The sequence below is a fragment of the Saccopteryx leptura genome, chromosome 6 (assembly GCF_036850995.1).
Source record: "Saccopteryx leptura isolate mSacLep1 chromosome 6, mSacLep1_pri_phased_curated, whole genome shotgun sequence".
Classification (NCBI taxonomy): domain Eukaryota; kingdom Metazoa; phylum Chordata; class Mammalia; order Chiroptera; family Emballonuridae; genus Saccopteryx; species Saccopteryx leptura.
The window spans coordinates 54,382,553-54,403,530 of NC_089508.1; the positions used below are offsets into that span (position 1 = coordinate 54,382,553).

Here is a 20,978-nt window from a genome sequence, read left to right on the forward strand (position 1 = left end):
AAATGGTGTTGGGAAAATTGGACAGCTACCTGAAAAAAAATGAAAACTAGACCACCAACTTACACCATTCACAAAAATAAACTCAAAATGGATAAAAGACTTAAATGTAAACCGTGAAACCATAAGCATCTTAGAAGAAAACATAGGCAGTAAGCTCTCCAACATCTCTTGCAGCAATATATCAATATTTGCTGATTTGTCTCCACAGGCAAGTGAAATAAAAGACAGGATAAACAAATGGGACTTTATCAAACTAAAAAGCTTCTGCACAGCTAAAGACAATAAGAACAGAATAAAAAGACAAACTACACAATGGGAGAACATATTCAACAATATGTCTGATAAGGGGTTAATAACCAAAATTTATAAAGAACTTATAAAACTCAACACCAGGAAGATAAACAATCCAATCAAAAATGGGCAAAAGAAATGAATAGGCACTTCTCCAAAGAGGACATACAGATGGCCAATAGGCATATGAAAAAATGCTCAACATCACTAATCATTAGAGAAATGCAAATTAAAACCACAATGAGATATCACCTCACACCAGTCAGAATGGCGCTCATCAACAAAACAACACAGAATAAGTGCTGGCGAGGATGTGGAGAAAAGGGAACCCTCCTGCAATGCAGAATGCTGGTGGGAATGCAGAATGGTGCAGCCACTGTGGAAATCAGTATGGAGATTCCTCAAAAAATTAAAAATCGAACTGTCTTTTGACCCAGCTATCCCACTTTTAGGAATATACCCCAAGAACACCATAGCAGTGTTTCAAAAGAAGAAATGCATCCCATGTTTATGGAAGCATTGGTCACAATAGCGAAGATCTGGAAACAGCCCAAGTGTCCATCAGAGGACGAGTGAATTAAAAAGCTTTGGTACATATATATTATGGAATACTACTCAGCCATAAGAAATGATGACATCGGATCATTTACAACAACATGGATGGACCTTGATAACATTATACTGAGCGAAATAAGTAAATCAGAAAAAACTAAAAACTATATGATTCCATACATAGGTGGGACATAAAAATGAGACTCAGAGACATGGACAAGAGTGTGGTAGTTACGGGGTGGGGAGGGGAGAGGGAGGGGATGGGGGAGGGGAGGGGCACAAAGAAAACCAGTTAGAAGGTGATGGAGGACGATTGGACTTTGGGTGATGGGAATGCAGCATAATCAAATGTCAAAATAACCTAGAGATGTTTTCTCTGAACATATGTACCCTGATTTATCAATGTCACCCCATTAAAATTAATAAAAAAACAGAGAAAAAAAAAAGAAAATAACAGTTAACAGAGCTAATTTTTCTATTAGGGGCTAGCCTTAGAGCAGTAAGTAGGCTGAAGAGAAAGATAATTTGGTTTTCATTTTAGAAAGCTTCCTGTTTGTTTTTTTTTTAATAAATTTTTATTAATGGTAATGGGATGACATTAAAAAATCAGGGTACATATATTCAAAGAAAACATGTCTAGGTTATTTTGTCATTAAATTATGTTGCATACCCCTCACCCAAAGTCAGATTGTCCTCCGCCACCCTCTATCTAGTTCTCTGTGCCCCTCCCCCTCCCCCTAACTCTCTCCCTCCCTCCCTCCCATGTCCTCCCTCCCCCCACCCCTGGTAACCACCACACTCTTGTCCATGTCTCTTAGTCTCGTTTTTATGTTCCACCAATGTATGGAATCATATAGTTCTTGTTTTTTTCTGATTTACTTATTTCACTCCGAATAATGTTATCAAGTTCCCACCATTTTGCTGTAAATGATCTGATGTCATCATTTCTTATGGCTGAGTAGTATTCCATAGTGTATATGTGCCACATCTTCTTTATCCAGTCTTCTATTGAAGGGCTTTTTGGTTGTTTCCATGTCTTGGCCACTGTGAACAGTGCTGCAATGAACATGGGGCTACATGTGTCTTCATGTATCAATGTTTCTGAGGTTTTGGGGTATATACCCAGTAGAGGGATTGCTGGGTCATAAGGTAGTTCTATTTGCAGTTTTTTGAGGAACCACCATACTTTCCTCCATAATGGTTGTACTACTTTACAGTCCCACCAACAGTGAATGAGGGTTCCTTTTTCTCCACAGCCTCTCCAACATTTGGAAAGCTTCCTGTTTTGAATAAGTGTTCATAAAATAGAGAAAGACTTGAGTGCTTGAAAATAATAATAATGCTAAAAATAGTAGTGATAAATTATGTCTTGTGTTTCTCCAGGTGGTAAATTTCATATTTACCAAGGGTCTTAAAGACATAATCTCATTAAACATTAAGTTTTAAAGTGTTGAGTACTCTCCTTTCTTAAGGTTGATTAACACTGGAGCAGAGTAGAGGGGAAAAGACATAGATATGAGGCAGCGGTCAAGTTCTTCCAGGGCTCAGGGAGAGTGCAATGTTGAGACAAAACCTAATCCCAAAGCAGCACTTACTTGCTTCAGAGGATAATTTAAAACTTCCTACAGCTGTGCATTTAAGACTGATCCAAGCACAATAGTGGACAGAGTAAAATTTATCATCAGGGCCTCATATTTATCATTTCTAGTACACACTTTCTTCCAGGGATTTGGTACCCTCATGCTCAGCTGACCACTCTTCTTTATTTTTATTTTTTTAAGCAAGAGAAGAGGAGACAGACAGATTCTGGCATGTGCCCTGACCATGATCCATTCAGCAAGCTCACTGGTGGTGGTGGTGGGAAGTGATGCTCTGCCCATCATGGGCTTTTGCTTGGCAATCAAGATATTTTTAGGGTCTGAGTTGGAGGCTCCACTGAGCCATCCTCAGGTCCTGGGGCCAACTCATTCGAACCAATTGGAGCCATTGCTGTGGGAGGGAGAAAGGGAGAGAAAAAGAGAGAAGGGAGAAAGAAAGGGATGGAGAAGCAGATGTCGCTTCTCCTATGTGCCCTGACCGGAAATTGAACTTGAACCTGGGATATCCACATGCCAGGCTGACGCTCTACCACTGAGCCAACCAGGACCTGACCACTCTTCTTGAAACACTTCCTTCACTTGGCTTCCAAGAAAAGGACATCATATACTCTTGTTTTTTTCCCTTATCTTTCTGGTCTTTCCTTGGCATCTTTTGCGCGCGTGTGTGTGTGTGTGTGTGTGTGTGTGTGTGTGTATGAGAGAGAGAGAGAGAGAGAGAGAGACAGAGACAGAGACAAAGAGAGACAGAGAGAGGGACAGATAGGGACAGACAGACAGGAAGGGAGATGAGAAGCATCAATTTTTTGTTGTGGCACCTTAGCTGTTTGTTCATTGATTGCTTTCTCATATGGGCCTTGATGGGGGCTACAGCAGAGCGAGTGACCCCTTGCTCAAGCCAGCAACCTTGGGCTCAAGCTGGCGACCTCAGGGTTTCGAATATGGGTCCTCCGCACCCCAGTCTGGTACTCTATCCACTGCGCCACTGCCTCGTTAGGCTCTTTTGCTTCTTTATGTCTAACTAATGACGCTTGAAATTCTACCTCCAGCCCCAACCTTTCCTCTGAACTCCAGATTCATATATCTAATTGCAAATTTGACATTTCCATTTGATGTCCAAGTAGAGATCTCAAATTTAACATGACCCAAAATGAGCTCCTGATATCCAGTTTCTCCCTGACACATCCCCTCCTCAGCCAGCCCACAACTGGCTCTGAGTTTTCCCTATTTCAGGTTAATGGCATCTTCATCCTTTTAGGTGTTCAGGTCCAAAACCTCTGGAGTTTCACTTGACTCCTCTATTACTCTCACATTTGACAACAAATCTTGTTAGCTCAACTTCAACATATACACATATTTTGACCATATCTCACTACTTTCACCTCTCCAGCTCTAAGAACTCTTTAAATTATTGCAACAGCCTCCTAACTGACATTCTTCCTTATCCTTCTCTGACCTATTCATAACACAGGAGCCAAAGAGATCCTGTGTTTGTTTTTTAGAGATAGGCAGGGAGAGACAGAAACATTGAGCTGTTCCTATATGTGCCCTAACCAGGGATTGAACTGGCAACCTCTGCGCTTCGGGTCGAAGCTCCAACTGAGTTATCCAGTCCAGCCAGGGCTTAACTTTTTTATCTATCTATCTATCTATCTATCTATCTATCTATCTATCTATCTATCTATCTATCTATCAACAGAGAGAGGAAGGGAAAGTAAGGGAAGGGGGAAGGTAAGAATTCATTTGTTGTTCCACTCAGTCATGCATTCATTGGTTGCTTCCTGTGCATGCCCTGACTGGGGATTGAACCTGCAACCTTGTCCTTTTGGGACAATGCTCTGACTGAGCTAACTGGTCAGCACCTCTCCTCACTTCTTTCAAATCTTTTCTCAAAAGTCATCTCAGTGAGGCTTTCCCTAATCCCCACTTATACATATATTCACTGACATGCTCTTTAGTTCCCTTTCCTCCTCACCTCATAGTATTTATTAGTATGTAACACAGAAGAACTTTTATTTATTTATCTTGTTTATTGTCTAGTCCAGTTCTGTTAGAATGTAAGCCATGAAGGCAAAGATTTTTACCAGTATTTTTCACTGCTGTATCTATAACTATTAGAAACATATTTGAGATATAATAGATGCTCCATAAATACAGTATATGTTGAATAATTGAATGTTCCTTATTTCTCTCCAGAAACTCTGTTTAAGGAAATAAAACCTTACAAGCAGTTTCATTCTTATATATAATAAGTCTAAGGAGTCTTACTAGTGTTTGAAATGAATAATGGTTTATTTTGTGAGTTGAGTAAACATCTCCTTCACCCAACTGAGATGGTAACTATTAGCATTCTATTTTATCCTCCTGGGTTTTCATTTCCTCATCTGTAAAATGAGAGGGTGGGGCGAGATTACCTTCATGTCTCCTTGCAACTCTAAAATTCTGTGATTCTATGAGAGGCTATGAAACTCAAGCACTTAAAAATGTGAACAACTTTATATTTTTTCCATTTTTATTTTTTCTTTACAGAGACAGAGAGTCAGAGAGAGGGATAGACAAGGACAGACAGGAACAGAGAGATGAGAAGCATCAATCATTAGTTTTTCGATGTGTGTTGCAACACCTTAGTTGTTCATTGATTGCTTTCTCATATGTGCCTTGACTGCGGGCCTTCAGCAGACTGAGTAACCCCTTGCTTGAGCCAGCGACCTTGGGTCCAAGCTGGTGAGCTTTTGCTCAAACCAGATGAGCCTGCGCTCAAGCTGGCGACCTTGGGGTCTTGAACCTGGGTCCTCTGCATCTCAGTCCGACGCTCTATCCACTGTGCCACCGCCTGGTCAGGCAAAAATGTGAACTTAAAATTTTTTTTATTTATTTATTGATTTCACTTAGAGGAAGGAGAGGGAGAGGTGAGGGGGAAGAGAGAGAGAGAGAGAGAGAGAGAGAGAGAGAGAGAAGAGAACATTAAGCTGTTCCTGTATGTGCCCTGACAGGGAACAGAACCAGCAACTTGGTGCTTCAGGATGGCGCTCTAACCAACCGAGCCATCCAGCTAGAGCTATAAATGATTTTGAAAAAGTAAAGCACCCATTTCCCATAGAGTTTTAACAGTGATAAAAGGCATGTCATTTCAGAGATTATTTATCTGGTAGAAAAAATGTTTTACCTGAGTGGGAATATAAATTGGTAAAAGCATTCCAGAAAACTATTTCATTTCTACCAAAGCTCAAGTATTTCTAAACAGATCTTCTAACACTAAACATATACCTACCCTATGACCTAGCAATTCTTATAAATAAGAGCTTATACTCAATAAGAACATGTAAAAGAATGTTTACAGCAGCTTTACTTGTAATAGCCCCAAACTGGAAACAACACAAATGTCCATAAAAAATAGAATGGATAAATAAAAGGTGACATATTTGTAATGTTATACTACACAGCACAGAAGAATGAACTACAGTTACATACTATAGCTTGGATAAATCTCTCACACATAATATTAAGTGAAAGAAGCCAGAAAACGAAAGTACATACCATGTGACCACATTTTAAGATAAGAAAACTCATCTATGATGATAAAAAATCAAACTGGTGGTTACATTTTGGGATAGTATTGATTGGAAAGGGCATGAGAGAACCTTGTAGGGGTACTGGTAACATCTAATTCTGGATCTAGACAGTGGTCACACAGCTTTATATACGTGTAAAAATTCATTAAACTATGTACTTAATATTTGTGCATTTTATTTGTTATACTTCAATAAAATATTAAAGTGATCTACAGCAGGGTTCTTTTGTAGTAGTACCCTATTCTATCAAGAGTTTAAAAACTTTCTGGAATATAGTGACCAGCTCAGTTAACCTCCAAAGAGAAAGTCCATCTCCCCTGATATTAATCAACAAACAATTATTGGGCATCAACATGAGCCAGGCGGTGTGTTGGCAACAAAGTGTAAAAAATGTATATAATGCTTTATTTATTGGCAATACTGCTCCACATAGTTTTTCCAGCTAGTTTTAATAGTTAAGCTCAAGAAATTTAAATTGTGAAATCTCTAACGTTTTCTGCTATTACAATGCCTAGAGAAGGAAACTACCACATTCATATATTTGCTGATGGGTGTATGTTACCTATATTATAGGTATTTACCTATAAATATTCTCAGTGTAAAAACACAAGGCATTTTCTGCAATGTAATTAATAACAAAAGATGGGAAAAAACTAAATGTCCTTCAATGAGGGACCAATTAAGTAGATTTTTGTACATCCACACAATGGAATACTATGCAGATGTTAAAAAGAACGAAGCAACTATAAATAAGCTGATATAAAAGAAATACTTAGAGCCTGACCAGGGGGTGGCGCAGTGGATAGAGCGTCGGACTGGGATGCCGAGGACCCAGGTTTGAGACCCCGAGGTCACCAGCTTGAGCGCGGGCTCATCTGGCTTGAGCAAAAGCTCACCAGCTTGGACCCAAGGTCGCTGGCTCAAGCAAGGGGTTACTTGGTCTGCTGAAGGCCCGTGGTCAAGGCACATATGAGAAAGCAATCAATGAACAACTAAGGTGTTGCAATGCGCAACGAAAAACTAATGATTGATGCTTCTCATCTCTCCGTTCCTGTCTGTCTGTCCCCGCCTATCCCTCTCTCTGACTCTCTCTCTGTCTCTGTAAAAAAAAAAGAAAAAAGAAATACTTAGATATACAGATGAGTAAAGGAAAAGCAAGGTACAGAATTGTAACATAGTGTATTTATAAGTGTATAGAAAGTCCCTGGAAGGATAATAAACTAGTAACAGTGATCTTCACCAGGGAGGGAAACCAGGAGACTGAGATTCAGGTGAGGGAAACCTGTTTTTCATTCCATGCTCATTTTACCTTTGATTTTTGCACCATATTCATATATTACCTATTCAAAAACATAAAGACAGAAATAGCTATTTATTTTGGTAGGAGTCCTTAAAAAATGTTTTAAAAGTTTCCTCTTAGGAAGGAGTGCAGGCAATGTTAAACCTGAAAAGGGCATTCAAACGGCAGAATAGACACTATCTCTGAGACTTGGTCTTATTTCCTTAAATGGGCAAAATCTCTTTATTCAATTCAGAGTATTGGAATGATTTGTGGCATTTTCAAAATATATCCACAAATTCTTTAACATTGTTCCCTTCAAAAAGGTGAGGCCTAATTCTCCTTGAGTGTAAGCTGCACTTAGTAACTTGCTTCTAAGAAACAGAATGTGGTGGAAGTGATCTGCATGACTTCTCAGACTCAGTAGTAAAAGGCACCGTGGGTTCCTCCTTGTTTTTGCTCTTGGATTACTTCTTGGGGAAGACAGCTGCCATGCTGTGAGGATATTCAAGCAGTGCACCCTTATGGAGAGGTCCATAAGGCCAGAAACAGAGGTCTCCTGCAATAGCCATGTAATGAGTCAACCTGGAAGTGGATCCTCCAGCCTCAAATAAGCTTTTGGATGATGGCAGCCCCAAGATGACATCTTGACTGTGACCTCATGGAAGACCTCAAGACAAAGCCAGCCACTCCTGAATTCCTGACCCACAGAAACTATCTGAGATAATACCGTTTTAATCTGCTATATTTTGGAGGTAATTTGTTACATAGCAATGAATAACCTGAAGCAGTGTCTTATCCTGAGTAGGCAAAGAATTCATTTAATTTATTTATTCCTTCCTGAAGCAAGTATGTACTAAGCTTCTGTTATTTGCCAGGTATTGTGCTAAGTAGTGAAAAACAGTTGAGAAGACATGAAGGTCCATTCCTGGGCTGGGAGCAAATACTTATTAACAGTCTACTTTGCGGAATTCACTGGACTAGGTACTAAAGAAAAGATATATAAGGCCAAGCCTGCTTTCAACATAAAGGATTGAAAAAGAGAAAGGATGGGAGTAAGAGGTCACATATGACTGAATACTCTAGTAACTTTGAGTTTTCAAATGGAAACATCAGCATTTGCCTATATCAGTGGTTCTCAAACATTTTGAAGTCGGGGCGCATTTAAAATCCTACAAATAATTGCACTATATACAAATTTCTGAGAAATATGTTATAATAATTAAGTCAAATATTAAAGAAAAAAATATAAAGTCCAAGCATGCTTTAATGGTAATTAAATGAAATAAATACAACAAAATTAAACTTATTCTGACATTAAAAAACATTTATGTTACATTTTTTTGTTATGCTTTTTAGAATTTGTAAAAAAGAGGGGTTAAAAATAAAAAAGAACACCCTGGCCGGTTGGCTCAGTGGTAGAGCATCGGTCTGGCGTGCAGAAGTCCTTGGTTCGATTCCCGGCCAGGGCACACAGGAGAAGCGTCCATCTGCTTCTCCACCCCTCCCCCTCTCCTTCCTCTCTGTCTCTCTCTTCCCCTCCCACAGCCGAGGCTCCATTGGAGCAAAGATGGCCCGGGCGCTGGAGATGGCTCCTTGGCCTCTGCCCCAGGCGCTAGAGTGGCTCTGGTTGCAATAGAGCGATGCCCCGGAGGGGCAGAGCATCGCCCCCTGGTGGACAGAGTATCGCCCCTGGTGGGCGTGCCGGGTGGATCCCGGTGGGGCGCATGCGGGAGTCTGTCTGACTGTCTCTCCCCGTTTCCAGCTTCAGAAAGATACAAAAAAGTTATCTTTTTATATATAGATACATTCTTAGTAAGATTTAGTAAATTCAGCAGGTCCCAGTGCAAATGCGTTAAGTTTTTTCATTCTTGTGTTTATGAGAAACATGAGCCTGATGTGTCCTAGCGATTTCTTCAATGTTTGGGCATATATCTGAAAGGCAAACTCATTTCCTCGTCAATACATTGAAGAATTCCCCTCTTTTTCCTCTTAAGTGTGTTGAGGGTAGAAAATCCTAATTCACATAAATAGGATGTTGAAAATTGTAATAAAATGTTCAAAGCTTTTTAAGATATTGCCACATATTCTTCTTTAGTAGAAATCCAAAAGGCTTCAAGAGACAATTCCTTATGTTTAATCATCAATCCACAATCAGTGGATATAGCTGCCAGTTCTGTTAATGTTAAACCAAAATCACTTGAAGCTTTCATGAATGGGTTTCTAATCCAATCGTATTGTTCAGTGTTAAGTGAATGGAAAATGCTATAAATTAAATTCTGCCTTTCAGCCTTCAAGTCCTATTTTATTTACAATTAACTTTTGCTCACTTCCAGAGTTGAATTCTTCAATATCACACTTCTTTTTGAGAAATCTATCCATTTTATTTGGGTGTATTTATCTAAAAATAATATAATGATGTGTTAATAATAAATATAATAATGATGTGTTAACAAAAAGAGCGGTATTTCCATAACAAAATGGTATAACAGAGTAACTCTATTTATTTTTACATCTGGGCACATGCCACAAACCAGTGCAGCTAGTAATTCCAGATCCTGAGTGGGAATAGTGTGGAATTAAAAAAATACGGGGTTGGGAGGGTCCTGTAATTGCTGCTGGCAAGAATAAAGCGTGCCCCAAAACCACATCTTGCTTTATTTATAGGGCAAAGTGAGGCCATTTGCAAATATTAACTTTACACCAAACAAAGGATAGAAGAAACTTGCCACCAGTCTTTCTGGGGAACATGGGGGGTAGTGTCAACAATCCAGCACCACAGCTTAACAGCCTGTTGCAACCTAATCAGGCAAGTGAGGTATGTGTGTGTGGGGGGTTGGGCAGACTGCCAGCTTACAGCCAATTCCCCACACCTCTGTCTCCCAAAAATCTAAACTCCAAAAACCCTGTTGGTTTTTTGGTCCCCAACAGGCACATATTTCTCTGGAATACCATAGGGTGCACCAGTGTGCCCTGGTGCACACTTTGAGAACCACTGGCCTATATGCTGTTTTTAAATCTTGTTTCAATCTGAATTTTCAATCCTGGTTGATGTTGACAAATCCCTCTGGATAAATGAAAGATTAGCATGCATGTATCCTTGCCTGCCTGCATCCATTCATCATTCATTCAACAAGTGAAGACCTGTTCTGGGCCAGAACTGTTCTAAAGTGATGGGATATAAAGCAAAACAACAAATTGATAGTCTTGTTCTTACGAAACTTATATTCAAGTGATAGGAGACAATTAATAAATAAACAAGTAAATATGTGTTAGTGGTATGCCCTATGGAGAAAAATAAATTAAGAGCTGAGGAATACAGAATGTGAGGGATATGGATTCAGCTATTTTATAAAGGGCTGTGAAGCCTTATGACAAGTCCCATTCCAGCAGATAAACCCGACAGAGGTGAGTGGGTAGTCATGTGGAAATTAGAAGGTAGCAGGCAAAGCAGATACAAAGACCCTCTGATGCTTGGCATGTTCTGAGGAAGAATGAAGTGGAGAGTGAGGCTATAGTGAAGTACATGAGGGGAAGAGATGAGGTCAGCAAGACCAGGGTAGGCCAGAATATGGAGACCAGGGGTTGACAGACTTTTAATATAAGAACACATAGTAAATATTTTAGGCTTTGCAGGCCACACAGTCTCTGTGGCAACTTCTCAACAGTTATAGCACAAGTAGAGTCACAGATAATATGTAAATGAATGGGCACAGCTATATCCCAATAAAACTACAAAAACAGGCAGCAGACTGTTTGGTACCTGGGCCTTAGTTTGCCAACCCAAATGTAGACCATCGAACCCCTTCCAGAGCAAATGATGGAGGCCGGAAGGGAATGTATATACGCCTAGGCTTTGGCTTCAGAAAGCAACCTCACTGAAACAAAGCTAGAAATGACAGCTAACTAAAATACTTCTATTAATATTAGGCACTAAAAATTGTTTGTTGAACAGATAAAAATGAAAGAGCAGTTTGGGACCCAAAATAACAACTGTTTAACTGTTTGTATAGAAAAATACTTTCAGTTCCAAAAAAAATGTCTCTGGTTTTCAGCAGTTACTTCTTGTCATTATTATATAGCCTTTCCCTTATTGCCAACTCTGTATCACGTACAACTTCCTCTAATCTACACTAGATGAGGAAATCAAGGAGTCAACACTAATGTAGTTGTGTCATCAGGTCCCACAGGTCCTCTTATCTGACTTCATGGCCATATACAGTGTGTCCGTAGTCATGGTGCACTTTTGACCGGTCACAGGAAAGCAACAAAAGATGATAGAAATGTGAAATCTGCACCAAATAAAAGGAAAACCCTCCTAGTTTCTGTAGGATGATGTGGCAGCATGTGCCCATGCGCAGACGACGTAATACCGTGTATACAGCGGAGCAGCCCACGGCCATGCCAGTAGAGATGTGGACGGTACAGAGGAAAGTTCAGTGTGTTCTGTGGCTCACTAAATTCGAATCCGTGACCAAAGTGCAATGTGAATATCGGCGCGTTTATAACAAAGCAGCACCACATAGAAATAACATTACTCGGTGGGATAAGCAGTTGAAGGAAACCAGCAGTTTGGTGGAGAAACCCCGTTCCGGTAGGCCATCAGTCAGTGACGAGTCTGTAGAGGCTATGGAGAGCTACCTAAGGAGCCCTAAAAAATCTGTGCGTGAGGCCACATCAAACTGCACTGAATAGGTATGAAACTGGGAGAGTTTTCCTTTTATTTGGTGCAGATTTCACATTTCTATTGTCTTTTGTTGCTTTCCTGTGACCAGTCAAAAGTGCACCATGACTTTACAGACACACTGTATATTCTATATCCATTAATTACATGATTCTCTGAGGGTCTGTTATATTTGGAACTCAAAGTCCATGGGGGAAATTTTTATAGCTACTAACCAAAGGAATCAGTCAGACAAAACCATTTTTGATAACTCCCTATATGCAGTTTGTCAGTTGAACTTTGAATGCAGTGTGTGGGTATATGCGGTCAATGTCCAATTAACACAATTTTTAAAATTGAAGATTTGTTTTTACTCTTTTTTTAAGTGTGTCGGCCTGGCGTGCAGAAGTCCCGGGTTCAATGCCCGGCCAGGGCACACAGGAGAGGCGCCCATCTGCTTCTCCACCCCTCCCCCTCTCCTTCCTCTCTGTCTCTCTCTTCCCCTCCCAAAGCCGAGGCTCCATTGGAGCAAAAGATGGCCTGGGCGCTGGGGATGGCTACTTGGCCTCTGCCCCAGGCGCTAGAGTGGCTCTGGTCGTGACAGAGCAATGCCCCAGAGGGGCAGAGCATTGCCCCCTGGTGGGCGTGCCGGGTGGATCCCAGTCGGGCGCATGCGGGAGTCTGTCTGACTGCCTCCCCGTTTCCAGCTTCAGAAAAATACAAAAAAAAAAAAAAAGAATTGCTTATGACAGTGGTTCTCAAAGTATGGTTCAGGAGCTCCTGGAAGTCTCAAATACAGTTTTAAGGCATCTACCAAGTCAAAACTATTTTCATGCCTGACCGGTGCTGGCACAGTGGATAGAATGTCAACCTGGGACGCTGAGGACCCAGGTTCAAAATCCCGAGGTCACTGGCTTGAGTGCAGGCTCACCAGCTTGAGCATGGGGTTGTTGGCTTGAGCGCAGGGTCATCAACATGATCCCAGTGTTGCTGGCTTGAGCTCAAAGGTCGCTGGCTTGAGATGGCTTGGCTCAGTTTGAGAGCCCCCCACCCCATCAAGGCACTTATAAGAAGCAATCAATGAACAACTAAAGTGACACAACTACATGTTGATGCTTCTCATCTTTCTCCCTTCCTCTGTCTCTCTCAAGAAAAAACTCACAATTTTAATAATAATACTAAGATAGAATTGTCTTTTTATTTTCATTCTCTCATGAGTGTACAATAAGTTTTCCAGAGGCTGCATGACATGTGGTATTTAAATGAAATGAATATAGAAATATATATATGAAAATCAGACTTGTCTATTAAGCTAGCATAAAAAAGATTTGTAAAAATGTAAAATGCTATTCTCACTAGATATTTTTCTTTTAGAAACTATAGTTTTCATAGATGTTAACATGTAATAGGTTTATTATTGTTATTTTTAAATAGGTTAATAAATACACATTATAACAGTTTCTCAGTTTTAATTCCTATTATGGTAAATACAATAGCTATAATACCAAAAGATATAAACAAAAGCTATATATTACTCATTAAACCCCATCACTGTGCCAAGTGCTACTGGAGGTTCAAACTTACTTTGAACTTAAAGTACTCTATTTGGGGGGTGGAAATGATACCTAAAATCATCAGTAAAAAAAAAAAAAATACATATGCTACATACTGTGGTAGAGCCATGGAGTATGACAGAACAGAGAAGAAAGAATAGGTGAGATTCTGAAATCGTAAGGGGATCTGGGATGAGCAGGCACACAGAAGACAGACTGAAAGCATATGATGATGAACTGAGGCTGAGTATTAGAGAACAGGAAGAAGATTTTAAAGAAGCTGGTCTAATTCTTGATGCTAAATAAATACTTGTTAATTGTTACTGATTGAGTGTTAAAATAAGTTATATATAGATAAAATATGAGATAAGAACTCTTGATTGGTGTCCTGGGTTGTTTAATTCATTCTCCCCCAACAGCTGCTGCTCATCCACTATGTTTTCTAAATATGGTAAGAATGAAGGTATGGTTTTCAGCTTCTTTTTGTTATTTAATTACTTGTTTCATTTTACACAATTTCCATGCCCCTTCCTCCCATAGTCTTCTTTATGTTTAATGTGAACATTTTTGTTTGCAGATATTCATATAAAATGTATATTGTTTTAATTTCATGTATTTTATATATTTTATTTATTTATTTATTTATTTATTAATTATTATTTTTCTAGAGAGAAAGCACCAACTCATTGTTCCACTTAGTTGTTCATTGATTGCCTCTCATGCATCCTTGACTGGGGTTTAAACCAGTGACCTTGGACTCAAGCCAGGGACACTGGAATCAAGCCAGTGCCCTGGGGTTTCAAACCAGTGACCTCAGGATTCTGAGTCAATGCTCCATCCACTGTGCCACCACCAGTCAGGCTGATTTCATGTATTTTAATTTACACACATAGTATTATGTTATTGATCTCATTCTGTTTTTTCAACTTGGCACTATGTAGTTAAGAATCATCCACATTGCTATATTGCATCTAATTGGTAAGGTTATTTGTAATATCTGTACCTATCATTTAATAAGTTCTTAACAGTAGTTAGGGACTATGAAGACAGACAAAATAGAAGCCATGGTTTCTATCCTATCCTCAAGTATCTTATAATCCAGCCGGAACAGATAAAGACACAAAAAGATAACATGCTTGATAAAGTCAAAGATAAAAAATAAAGTCAAGTTTCATTAAATGCCTGGGTGAACTGAACCTTTACCATATCCTGACTTGTTGAGTAAAAAAGAATAGGAAGTAAAAAAGAAAAGAAAAAGAAATGTGGCATCTAGATTTAAATAAACTGATATGGTAAATCTGTAAAATAACATTTTATTTAGTTTTTAAAAAATTATTCGTCATTTTTATTTATCTGCCCAACATTTAGTTATCTATCACCTCAGGTTTATAGTTCTTTAATATGGAAATACTCCAATATATAATTTTAATGATAAAATACTTCAAGGGACAAAATTGGCACATGGAATACTCAGATTTCGCTTATATAACATTGTGAAACATAGAATTTATAAAAATGTCTTCATATTACTTCCAAACTAACAGAAACGTAATTTTGGAATATTTTGGTGGCATATTGTAAATAATATACTAAACATTTCTAGATTTAAAAAAATGTTTATTTTATTGATTTTAGAGAGAGAGGAAGAGAGAGAGATGGTGCAACAGAAACATCCATCTGTTCCTGTATGTGCCCTAACCAGGGATTGAACCAGTAACCTCTGCATTTCAGGACAACACTGTAACCAACTGAGCTATGCATGCAGGACTCTACTGTCTTACTCTTTCTGTACCTTTTGAATACTGTGCCACATCATGTATGCATATAAAAAAACAACCACCCACGCTTTCCCACAAAATCCCAATGATACTATGTTAGACGAGATAACACCTATATATATTTTTTCTTTTCCCACATAAATACTTAGCAGGTACTCAGTAACTAACAAACAGAATAAACAACCCCCAATACTGGTTTAACCCTTCACACAGGGTTTGGATAGGTACCAGATTTTACCTTGGCTGATGAGCTTACAGCAACTACTTACACTTCCTTCTTTCAAAGATAAGAATCTCAGTTTGTGATTCTCAACCTAGTGTGGTTTACCAAATTTCTAGTAGCAGTGTGTGTGTGTGTGTGTGTGTGTGTGTGTGTGTGTGTGCGTGCGCGCGCGTGCTGTGGTTCAGGAAAGGAGTGTTAGTAAGCTTAAGTGACAACATTCACACAGCAATGTTTCTGGTATTAAAACGTAGGGTAGAAATTTAGAATTTTAAAAAAATTACAAATACAGCTAAATTGAGTTATATATTTCCAATACTTCATTTAAAGTTATAATTCTATTTTCCAAAAATTCATCTAAGGGTTAATACTGACTGCAAAAACCAAATCTGTCATACATATTTTATTTCATTGGGCTCACATTTAAAAGTAAATTTCTATATTTGTTCAAAGCTGAAATCAATTCAAATTCTTACCTTTCATTTGTCTTGCTTCTAGACAAAATTTGTTGTAGATTTTGCAATAAGCATCTATCTTTCTCTTCCACCTGTGAGATGAACCATCAGTAACAACCTAGACCTTAACTGTTGTCACCCACTGAATCTGCCCATTTAGTTAAGATTTAGACTCTGACATACTTCCACTAAAGTTGTGGGAGTCCTGCTGATACAAAAAGTAAAGATGCTTCCTCCCAGACATAATGGGTTAAATCCTTTGTTGCTTTCTCTGATTTTTTTTGAGGTGGGGGTGCACAGTATTTCTGTGAAGCCTTGATGGTTTTCAAGATAATAACCATTTATTGTGCTTAAGAGTCTTCCATATATTATCTAATATTCAATCCTCTCAACAACCCCTAAGGCATTATCATTCCCATTTTATAGATGAAAAAATGGAAGTGTAGAGCAATCTGTTCCAATGTTACATGGCTAGCTAAATAAATAAGATGCAAAGCCAAGATCTGAATCCAAGTCAGTATGACTCTGAACTAAAGCCTGTATTTTTATGCTTTCTCGCAAGATGAAGATACTTCCTTGGTTCTCAGCAGCTCACATTTCCAACTGTGAAACACTAAATGGTCCACATACTTGTACTTGAGAATACAATTGTAGACGAGAATGAAATATATCAATACTTGTAGGTTTATTTTTGGCTGAGATGTAGGTTATTGATTTTATGTTTGACCTCTTGCTACCAGAAAAGAAATAGAAGCAGCAATAAAGCTGTATACTGGTGGCAAACGAAAAGGTACATAGAGCAGAAGAGGCAAGAAGCAGAAAGAGAATATCAAAGTAAGCCAAAGGCACCAAGGGGACAGAAACTCAAAGATACAAAGCTACAAGGCTATTATGAAATATATGTGTTTCCTTTGTCTGTGTGTACTTTATTGATGGTAGAAAACCAAAGCTCATTTCTTGAAGAGCTAGAAATTTTCAAAAGAATCTTTTTTAAAGCCATTAAAAAAAGGGGGCTATAACTTGACTACATCAATCATAATACATACTTAACATGGAATAATGCAGTGGTTCTCAAAGTGTGTGCCAGGGCACACTGGTGTGCCCTAGAAGATTTCCAGGTGTGCCCTATGGTATTCCAGAGAAATATGTGCCTGTTGGGGACCAAAAAACCAACAGGGTTTTTGGAGTTTAGATTTTTGGGGGACAGAGGTGTGGGGAATTGGCTGTAAGCTAACAGCCTGCCCAAGCCCCCCACCTCACTTGCCTGATTAGGTTGCAAAAGGCTGTTAAATTGTGGTGCTGGATTGTTTACACTACCCTCATGTTCCCCGGAAAGACTGGAGGCAAGTTTCTTCTATCCTTTGTTTGGTGTAAAGTTAAGAGGATATGTATAGTGGGGGTTTTGGGTTGATGATTAAACATAAGGAATTGTCTCTTGAAGCCTTTTAGATTTCTATAAAAGAAAAATATGTGGCAATATCTAAAAAAGCTTTGAACATTTTACTACAATTTTCAACATCCTATTTATGTGAATTAGGATTTTCTACCCTCAACACAATTAAGAGGAAAAAGAGAGGAATTCTTCAATGTATTGACAAGGAAATGAGAGTTTGCCTTTCAGATATATGCCCAAACATTGAAGAAATCGCTAGGACACATTAGGCTCATGTTTCTCATAAATACAAGAATGAAAAACTTGCCTGACCAGGTGGTGGCGCAGTGGATAGAGCGTCTGACTGGGATGTGGAAGGACCCAGGTTCAAGACCCCGGGGTTGCCAGCTTGAGCACGGGCTCATCGGGCTTGAGCAAAAAGCTCACTAGCATGGACCCAAGGTCACTGGCTCGAGCGGGGGGTTACTCAGTCTGCTGAAGGCCCGGGGTCATGGCACATATGAGAAAGCAATCAATGAACAATTCCGATGTTGCAACGAAAAACTGATGATTGATGCTTCTCATCTCTCTCTGTTCCTGTCTGTCTGTCTATATCTATCCCTCTATCTGACTCTCTCTCTGTCCCTGTAAAACAAAACAAAACAAAAAACTAATGATTGATGCTTCTCATCTCTCCGTTTCTGTCTGTCAGTCCCTGTCTATCCCTCTCTCTGATTCTCTTTCTCTGTTAAAAAAAAAAAAAAAAAAAAAAAAAAAAAGAATGAAAAACTTAACACATTTGCACTGGGACCTGCCGAATTTACTAAATCTTACTAAGAATGTATCTATATATAAAAAAATAACTTTTTTGTCATTTTTAAATTTTTTAACCCCTTTTTTATTAATTCTAAAAAGCATAACTCAAAAAATGTAATGTAAAAATGTTTTTTAATGTCAGATTTTAATTTTGTCGTATTTATTTTGTTTAATTATCATAAAAGCACGCTTGGACTTTATATTTTTTTCTTTAATATTTGACTTAATTATTATAACATATCTCTCAGAAATTTGTATATAGTGAGCTTACAATTATTTGTAGTAGGATTTTAAATGCGCCCTGACTTCAAAAAGTTTGAGAACCACTGGAATAATGTGATTATTTATTATTTTTCCTTTTCCTTTTTTTCCACTTGACAAGTCCCTTTGTTTGCAGTAGGAGCACCGAGGTACAGCACATGGACCTCCCCTATTTTATGTTAACACTGAAATGCTCACATGCACAGCCTCCTAAGATCCAGGTGCATGGTCTGCTGTAGTGATGGCGCTGTCTGAACTGGAGCCCACAGTAACCGCATGTCCCCGTTTTTGTTTCTTTGTCCAAGTTTATGTAGACTTTGTGTAGCCAAGAGCCCTTCCACCATCATCACACGCTATTATGCAACTCTCCACTTCACTCACAAGCTGCTTGGCTATCAAATCAATGGCAAAGTTCTCATTCTCCTCTTTCTGACAACCTACAAATCCCTGTAGTCCTTTTCATCATAAACCTGGTCATAACCTGCCTGGTGTGCGTGACCTTCTCCCTGGTTGGGGAGATGTGCACCCCGAAACACCTGGCGCCCTGGGGCAAGCCAAGTAATGCTGCACCAATTCCACACAGCTGCTGGGAGAATGTCATTGCCACTGCCATCTTGCAGACTTACCTTTTTTTAACTTTTTAAATTTACTTATTCATTTAGGAGAGGAGAGAGGGAGAGAGGAGAGAGGGAGAGAGAGAGAAGGGGGGAGGGAGGAGCAGGAAGCATCAACTCTCATATGTGCTCTGACCAGGCAAGCTCAGGGTTTCAAACCAGTGACCTCAGCATTCCAGGTCAATGCTTTATCCACTGTGCCACCACAAGTCAGGCAATGTGTAGTTATTTAAAATATTATAGAAGACCACTTAATGTTACAGGAGAATGTTTATGATATAGTCCTCAATAAAAAAAGAAGATTAAAAATATACAGTGATGGGTCCAAATTTGTTAAAAATAGAACAACAAAAGTATGTATAACAAAATCATAATAGTGGTTATCTCTGGGCGATTTATGATTTTCTTCTTTCTGGTTTGTGATTTCTCCTTTTTCTTTGTTCCTTGAATTTTCAACAAAGAAAATATTACCTTTTTTTGGAACCCTCACTACTAAGATAGTACCAAAACTTTTTTTTTTTTGTGGCAGAGAGAGTCAGAAAGAGGGACAGATAGGGACAGACAGACAGGAAGGGAGAGAGATGAGAAATATCAATTCTTCGTTGTGGTTCTTTAGTTGTTCATTGATTGATTTCTCATATGTGCCTTGACGGGGGGGGGGGGGGGGGGGGGCTACAGCAGACCGAGTGACCCCTTGCATGAGCCAGCGACCTTGGCCTCAAGCTGGTGAACCTTGCTCAAACCAGATGAGCCTGAGCTCAAGCTGGCGACCTCGCAGTCTCAAACCTGGGTCCTCCACATCCCAGTGTGACGCTCTATCCACTGCGCCACCGCCTGGTCAGGCAGTATCAAAACTTTTTAATCACCTGAAACAGAAACTTTATAACCTTCAAACAATAATTACCTACTCCCTATGCCCCCTATCTCCTAGTAACTTTATTCTAGTTTCTGTTTTTATAAAATTGCCTATTTTAAATACTTCTGGTAAGTGGAATTATCCAGGTCAATGCTTGTTCTTTGTGTCTGGCTTATTTCACTTAATATTTTTTCCAAGGTTTATCCACATTGTAGTATGTATCAGAATTTCATTCTTTTTTATTTCTGAGTAATACTCCATTGTAAGTATATAGCATATTTTGTTTATCCATTCACAGGCTGATGGACACTGGGTTGTTTCCATCTTGATTATTGTAAGTAATACTGCTATGAATACTCATGTACAAGTTTTTTTTGAACATCTGTTTTAAATTCTTTTTTAATTTCTTCTTTTTTTAAGATTTTCTTAAGTTTTTTCATTTTAGAGAGGGGAGAGAGAAAGAGAGAGAGAGAGAGAGAGAGAGAAGGGGGGGAGAAGTAGGAAGCATCAACTCCCATATGTGCTTTGACCAGGCAAGCCCAGGGTTTGAACCAGCCACCTCAGTGTTCTAGGTTGGCACTTAATCCCCTGCACCACCACAGATCAAGCCTATTTTCAATTCTTTAGGGTATGTATTTAGGAGTGATATTGCTAGATCCCATGTTAATTCGACGTTCAACTTTTTGAGGAACTACTGTCTTATACAATGGCTGCAACATTTTTATGTTCCCACCTGCAACCCACAAGGGCTCTTTACATCCTCTCCAACTCTCGTTATTTTCCTTATATATATATTTTTTTAAGTAATAGCCATCTACTAGGTGTGAAGTGGCTATCTTACCATGGTTTTGATTTATATTTCCCTTGTGATTTATGTACTTATTGGTCATTGTTTATGTTCTTTGGAAAAACGTCTATTTAAGTCATTTTGCTCAGTTTTTTGTGACAGAGACAGAGAGAGGGACAGATAGGGATAGACAGGAAGGGGGAGAGATGAGAACCACTAATTTTTTGTTGTGGCACCTTAGTTGTTCATTGATTGCTTTCTCATATGTGCCTTGACTGGGGGGCAGCAGACAAAGACCCCTTGCTCAAACCAGC

General features: G+C 39.1%; 1 protein-coding gene and 1 pseudogene across 3 annotated transcripts in view; both read right to left on the bottom strand.

Moving 5' to 3' along the window:
* ZNF609 (zinc finger protein 609) overlaps positions 1-20,978 on the bottom strand; it is a 279,517-nt gene that overhangs the window by 22,908 nt on the left and 235,631 nt on the right. The window lies entirely within an intron of this gene.
* Positions 18,448-19,020, bottom strand: LOC136376738 (NADH dehydrogenase [ubiquinone] iron-sulfur protein 6, mitochondrial pseudogene; annotated as a pseudogene).